The sequence below is a fragment of the Mixophyes fleayi genome, chromosome 7 (genome assembly GCF_038048845.1).
Source record: "Mixophyes fleayi isolate aMixFle1 chromosome 7, aMixFle1.hap1, whole genome shotgun sequence".
NCBI classification, from domain to species: domain Eukaryota; kingdom Metazoa; phylum Chordata; class Amphibia; order Anura; family Limnodynastidae; genus Mixophyes; species Mixophyes fleayi.
Window position 1 is genome coordinate 43,862,385 of NC_134408.1, and position 6,792 is coordinate 43,869,176.

Consider the following 6,792-nt stretch of genomic DNA (forward strand, 5'->3'; position numbering starts at 1 on the left):
CCTGAAGTTCTCACTAAATGGGAGACACTTCCTCGGATGGATGCGGCTGTGGCAAGGTTAGCAATGGTAACTACTATTCCTCTGCCTAACCAGGCCACTCAAGAACGGTCTCGACCTTCCGGTCTGTACCATCCTTAAGTCCATTTTTGTGGCAGCTGGTGCTTCTTTGAGGCCTGCGTTGGCATCAGCGTGGGTTATCAAAGCTGTTGAACGCTGGTCAGAACAACTGTCTGAAGGTTTGTTGGCAGGCAGGCCGTCCTCTGAACTGCTTCCATTAGTGGAGCAGATTCAGAGAGCAACAGATTATTTAGGAGAGGCTGCTATGGAAGCGGGACTGATTGGAGCGCGCATTTCTGCCTCAGCAGTTTCAGCGCATCGTACTCGCTGGCTTAAGTCCTGGGAGGCTGATGTAGAGTCTAAAAAGGCTCGAGTCCATTCCTTTTTCTGGAGGGAGGTGTTTTGTTTGGACTGCAGCTTGACTCCATTATTAGTCAAGCAACAGGGGTAAGAGCACTTTCCTCCCTGTCAGTGCTCCCAAGCAGAGGATGTCCAGATTTCGGGCCTTTCCTTCCGCAGGAAGATTTCGGGGACAATATTCCTCAGGCCAATCTTCTAGAGGTCAGTTATCCGCCCCTAGAGGTGGTTTGCAACGGGGACGTCGGGCCTGGTCTGCTCGACGTCCAGCTGCGAAGCCTGCAGACAAACAGTCTGCATGATGGGCTTTTTGCTCCTCCGCTGTCGTCAGTGGTAGGAGCCCGTCTTCTGCGGTTCAGGGATGGTGTCAGTTCACTACCGATGTCTGGATTCGGGGAGTGGTGAACCAGGTTTACAAGATCGATTTGCTCGGTCTTCCTCCCAGACGGTTCTTTCCCACAGGGCTTCCGTCTTGTCCGAGGAAACGATTGGCTTTGACAGAAGCGATTCAATCCCTTCTTTCATCCAGAGTGATTATTCCGGTTCCTCGTTCTCAAAAAGGTTTGGGGTTTTATTCCAATCTTTTTCTTGTGACAAAGCCAGACAGCTCCTTCAGACCGATTCTCAATCTAAAGGATTTGAACACACAGGTCAGAGTGCCCAGCTTCAAGATGGAGTCTTTACGCTCGGTCATTCTCGGCATGGAGCAGGGAGAATTTAATGTGGCTCGAGACATCAAGGATGCATATCTCCATGTGCCTATTTGAAAGGGTCATCACTCCCTGTTGACGTTTGCAGTTCGGTCAGAGCACTAAACTTCCAATTTCAGGCTCTCCCGTTCGGTCTCGCCACAGCTCCATGTATCTTCACCAAGATCATGGCGGTTATGGCTGCTCTGCTAAGGTCCAAGGGAATTACAATCATCCCTTACCTGGACGATCTACTTTTAAAGGCAGATTCTTCAGAGAAGCTTCTGTTGCATATTCAGGTAGTAATCCAGACCCTGGAGTCGCACGGTTGGATTGTCAACTTCAAATAATCCAAGTTGATCCCATTCCAGCGGATGGTGTTTCTGGGTCTCTTATTCGATACCCGTCTGAGACGGGTGTTCTTTCCTCAGGACAAGATCCTAGCCTTGCAGAGGATGGTGAAATCCCTGTTGGTGGCAAGGAGACCTTCCATTCATTTTGCAATGAGACTTCTGGGCAAGATGGTATCGTCATTCAAAGCGATTCAGTTTGCTCAATTCCATGCATGACAGTTCCAATTGAAACTTCTGTCAATTCCATGCATGACAGTTTCAATTGAAACTTCTGTCGCAATGTAACAAATCCCATCGGAATCTGGCGACTCAGGTTTTTCGCCTGTCTCCGCAGACGCGTTAGTTGCTGATATGGTAGTTATAAAAGCAGAATCTCACCAGGGGACGGACACTTATCAGAATTCAATTCCAAATTGAGAACAACAGATGCTAGCCTTCGAGGTTGGGGTGCTGTCTGTCTTCACGCTCGGTTTCAGGGGCTTTGGACTCAGAAGGAATCCAAGCCTCCAATAAATGTCTTTGAACTGTGCGCAGTGTTTCATGCTCTGAGGAGTGCGTCTGTGCGCAGTAATTTATGCTCTGAGGAGTGCGTAACACTTGCTGCAGGGAAAGCCAGTGAAGATTCAATCGAACAATGTCACAGCAGTGGCATATCTCAATCATCAGGGCGGCCCCAAGAGTCCCTTGGCCATGAGGGAGACTCACAGGATTTTTCAGTGGGCCGAAGCTAGCGTTTCGGCACTCATGGCCATCTTCATTCCCGGAATAGAAAATTGGGAAGCAGAATTCCTAAGCAGGCAGACTCTTGCATCCGGGAGAATGGTTCCTCCATCCGGAGGTGTTTCAACAGTTAGTTGAAAGTAGGTACCGCTTAGTGTATCTTTTTACTCCGATAGCCATGCTTCCACGAGTACTGAAAAAGGTGAAGAGAGAGGGTGTTCCAGTGCTTCTAGTAGTGCCGGATTGGCCGTGCAGGGCCTGGTACACCAACGTACTCTTCATGGCAGGAGGTCGGTCGTGGTGGTTGCCAATTCGCCCAGACCTTCTGACCCAAGGTCCCTTTCGTCATCTAGGTTTGCAATGCTTGGCTTTAACGGCGTGGCTGTTGAGGCCATGATCCTAAGAGCTAACGGCTTTTCGAATCGGTTGTTGCAGACCATGCTCCGTGCTTGAAAACCAGCTTCGGTCAAAATATATCATTGTGTCTGGAGGACATATATGGTTGGTGCGAAAAGAAGGGATATCCTACGTCGTCTTTTCGTCTGGCCAGGCTACTGAGGTTTTTGCAGGATGGCTTGGATGCAGGTTTGCGTCTTAGTTCTCTTAACGGTCAGGTGTCAGCTCATTCGATCTTCTTTCAAAGAAAACTTGCTGTCATTCCTGATGTGCAAACTTTCATTCAAGGTATTCTCCATGTTCAACCTCCTTATGTTCTGTTGAAGTAACTTTTAACAAACTAACAGAAATGCATATAAGCTCATATATTTAAGATTAGGGTCTGTAATTTTAAGAGAACGTGTACACTATACACATATTGTATAACAAGAGACACGTCTTTAGTAATTTTCTCTTTCATCCAGTCTGGGGGACACTGCTTTACCATGGGTTGTGGAGGGGAGCTGGGAGTTGGCACCTAACTAGTTAACTTTAGTGCTGCTGATAGACCCCTCCCCTCTACAATCCCCCTGCCTCTTCCTGTACAATCCAGTTTTTTTTAGGTGCCCTGGAGTTGGGCAGCCTTTTTGTTTAGTGCTTTTTTTTTTTTTTTTTTTATTCAAACCTGTTCCTAGTCAAGAAGCCGGATTGCTCCTTTCGGCCCATCCTAAACTTAAGGGGCCTCAACGTTCACTTAAGGGTGGACAAATTTCGGAGGGAATCTCTGAGGTCAGTAATAAACGGCCTAGAGATAAATCAGTTCATGGCGTCCATAGATATAAAGGACGCTTATCTCCACATTCCCATTTGGATCCACCACCAGTCTCTCCTCAGATTCTCGGTAGGATCTGCTCACTATCAGTTTCGGGCCCTCCCCCTTTGGCCTCTCAACTGCGCCAAAGGTCTTCACGAAGATTATGTCAGTTATGGCAGCATGTTTTCACCTGCAGGGAGTTCAGGTCCTTCCTTACTTGGACGACCTACTCATCAAGGCTTCCTCAGAAGTTTGCCTGCGTTATCACCTGTCCCTCACCCAGGCAGTTCTCGAGGGCCACGGTTGGCTGATAAATTTAAAGAAATCCCAGTTGATCCCGTGTCAGCGCATGGTATTCCTGGGACTCATCATGGACACCAGAAGGCAAAGAGTGTTTCTCCCAGCAGAAAAAATCTCCTCTATTCAGTCGGTAACCTCCCAGGTTTTGTCTTACCCAAGCCCCTCAATGCACTTGTGCATGAGGCTACTCGGAAAGATGGTGGCCTTTTTCGAGACCATTCCCTTCGGGCGAGCCCACTCTCGATGTTTCCAATGGGATCTGCTATCGAAGTGGTCAGGGTCACACCTACACCTGAAAAGTCAAAAGATCTCTCCATCTCAAAAAGCCAGAGAATCTCTTCTGTGGTGGATGTGTCTGAACAACATGAGCGTGGGAAAATCCTTCGCACAATGGTCATGGATCATAGCCACGACAGACGCCAGCCTGAGGGGCTGGGGGGCGGTAATCCTTCACCTCCGACTCCAAGAGATTTGGTCGCCTCAGGAATCAACTCTTCCGATAAATGTTTTGGAACTGAAGGCCATTCTCTTGGCTCTCCGGGGAGCCCAGTCTTTTCTTCAGGGCCAACCGGTCAGAATTCAGTCCGACAATGCCACGGTTGTGGCATATGTCAACAGACAAGGAGGAACCAGGAGTGCAGCGGCTATGGAGATTGCAGCCCAAATATTTGTTTGGGCGGAGCAATATGTCCCGGCAATATCGGCGGTTTTCATTCCAGGAATAGAAAACTGGGAGGCGGACTATTTAAGTCGAAACCAGCTGATGCCGGGGGAGGGGTCTCTTCATCCGGATGTCTTCCAGTCTCTGGTTCTCAGGTGGGGTCTTCCGGACATAGACCTCATGGCCTCCAGACACAACCGGAAGGTCCACAGGTTTTGCGCAAGGGCAAGGGATCCCTTAGCGACGGCAGTGGACATTTTGACGATGTCATGGGAGTTCAGGTTGGGTTACCTGTTCCCCCCAATTCCTATGCTTCCTCGAGTTCTCAGAAGAGTTCGGCAGGGCCTTCTACCAGTAATTCTGGTCGCTCTCCCTTGGCCGCGCCGAGTGTGGTACGCAGACATCATATCTATGGCGGAAGGGCCGGGGTTCCGCCCTCCGTATCGAATCGACTTGCTTCTGCAAGGTCCATTCCATTTCCAAAATGTACCTCAGCTCAATTGAACGGCATGGCTGTTGAAGCCAGCCTCTGGAAGACTAGAGGTTTTTCGCCCAGTGTAATTCAGACTCTGATGCGAGCCAGGAAACCTGTTTCTTCTCAAATTTATCACCGGATTTGGAAGGCCTACATTAGATGGTGCGAAAATAGGACGTGCCACTCGTCTTCCTTTAAGCTTTCCCGTCTATTAGCCTTCCTTCAATATGGCTTGGAAGCAGGCCTTCGGTTAGGTTCCCTAAAGGTCCAGGTTTCGGCATTGTCGGTATTTTTTCATAAGAAATTAGCCGAATTGAAAGACATTAGGACTTTTTTCCAGGGAGTTTTACATATCCAACCTCCCTATGTCCATCCTACAGCTCCATGGGATCTCAACATGGTGCTGGATATGCTCAAAGGCCCGCCCTTTGAACTTTTGAGCAAGGCTGACTTAAAGTGGTTGACCTGGAAGGTCCTTTTTCTTTTGGCTATCGCTTCGTAGAGGTTCCGAATTAGGAGTTCTGTCCTGTAAGGAACCATATTTGGTTTTCCACGAGGACAGAGCGGTGTTAAGAACTCTCCCTTCTTTCGTCATCTTCTTCCCATGCAGATCAGCTATCGATGGAAAAGTTAGATGTGGTTAGGGCTCTCCGCACTTATGTTAGGAGATCTTCCCTAATTAGACGTACTGACTCTCTATTTGTCCTTTATGACGCTAATAATAGAGGCTGGCCAGCCTCAAAACAGTCCATTGCAAGATGGATTACGTCTACCATCAGACAGGCTTATATAAAGGCTAGCCGTCCTGTGTCGGAGAGAATCACAGCCCATTCCACCAGATCGGTAGGGGCGTCGTGGGCAGCAAGGAATGGTGCTTCTGTGGACCAGCTTTGCAGAGCAGCCACCTGGTCCTCTGTCCATATGTTTACTAAATTTTATCAATTTAATGTCTTTGCATCAGCCCATGCAAATTTCGCTCGTAATGCCTTGCGAGCGGGATATTCAGAGTAGTCCCACCCTTTAGGGGCTGCTTTAGAACGTCCCCATGGTAAAGCAGTGTCCCCCAGACTTGATGAAAGAGAAAAGAGGATTTATGTACTCACGTTAAATCCGTTTCTCTGATTCCGTCTGGGGGACACTGCGATCCCTCCCTTCTGTTATTTTTCTGTGTGCTCTTGTTTGACTGCCCTTTTTTCTCCTGGGGCTTTTTAAAACTAACTGGATTATACAGGAAGAGGCAGGGGGATTGTAGAGGGGAGGGGTCTATCAGCAGCACTAAAGTTAACTAGTTAGGTGCCAACTCCCAGCTCCCCTCCACAACCCATGGTAAAGCAGTGTCCCCCAGACGGAATCAGAGAAACGGATTTAACGTGAGTACATAAATCCTCTTTTCCATTACTGCACAATTAATGAACAAAACAGATTAGATAATTGTCATGTGATTGTATTTAACAATATCACCGGATATGTCCAAAGAAATATTGGCACCGTTAAAGGTCAAGCTGACCGTCCAATAGAACATGAGCCTGATTCATCAAGGTACGCATACGCATCTGCGTTGCATACTTTGAGTGACGCAAACCGTTATATTTGGGTTGGAGTTTGAGTTGACTTTGAGTGCCGTATCTGCTCTGTTTGCGCTGCGTATGTGGTGTTTTACGTAGCTGAAGTCCCGTTTCGTGCATGTGCAGAGTCGACTAGCAGATGCGTATGCGTTTGCGTACCTTGATGAATCAGGCCCCATGTTATTTTAATGATAGAGTGCCAGTAGTGATGTAAGCTGGGAAGGTGTGTTTTGAAGTAAGAAGGAGTTTCATATTCTATAAAAGAATAAGTTAATCAAATATAGGGTGTCAATTGGCATTTGAGACCCTGGGCGTATGTCTGCTTCGTCCAGTATGGCTGTATCTATGTATAGTACCTTTTTAATAAATTAAAGAAATATTATATTTTGGAAACCTGCTCATCTCATTTATTATTTAAAGAGACGG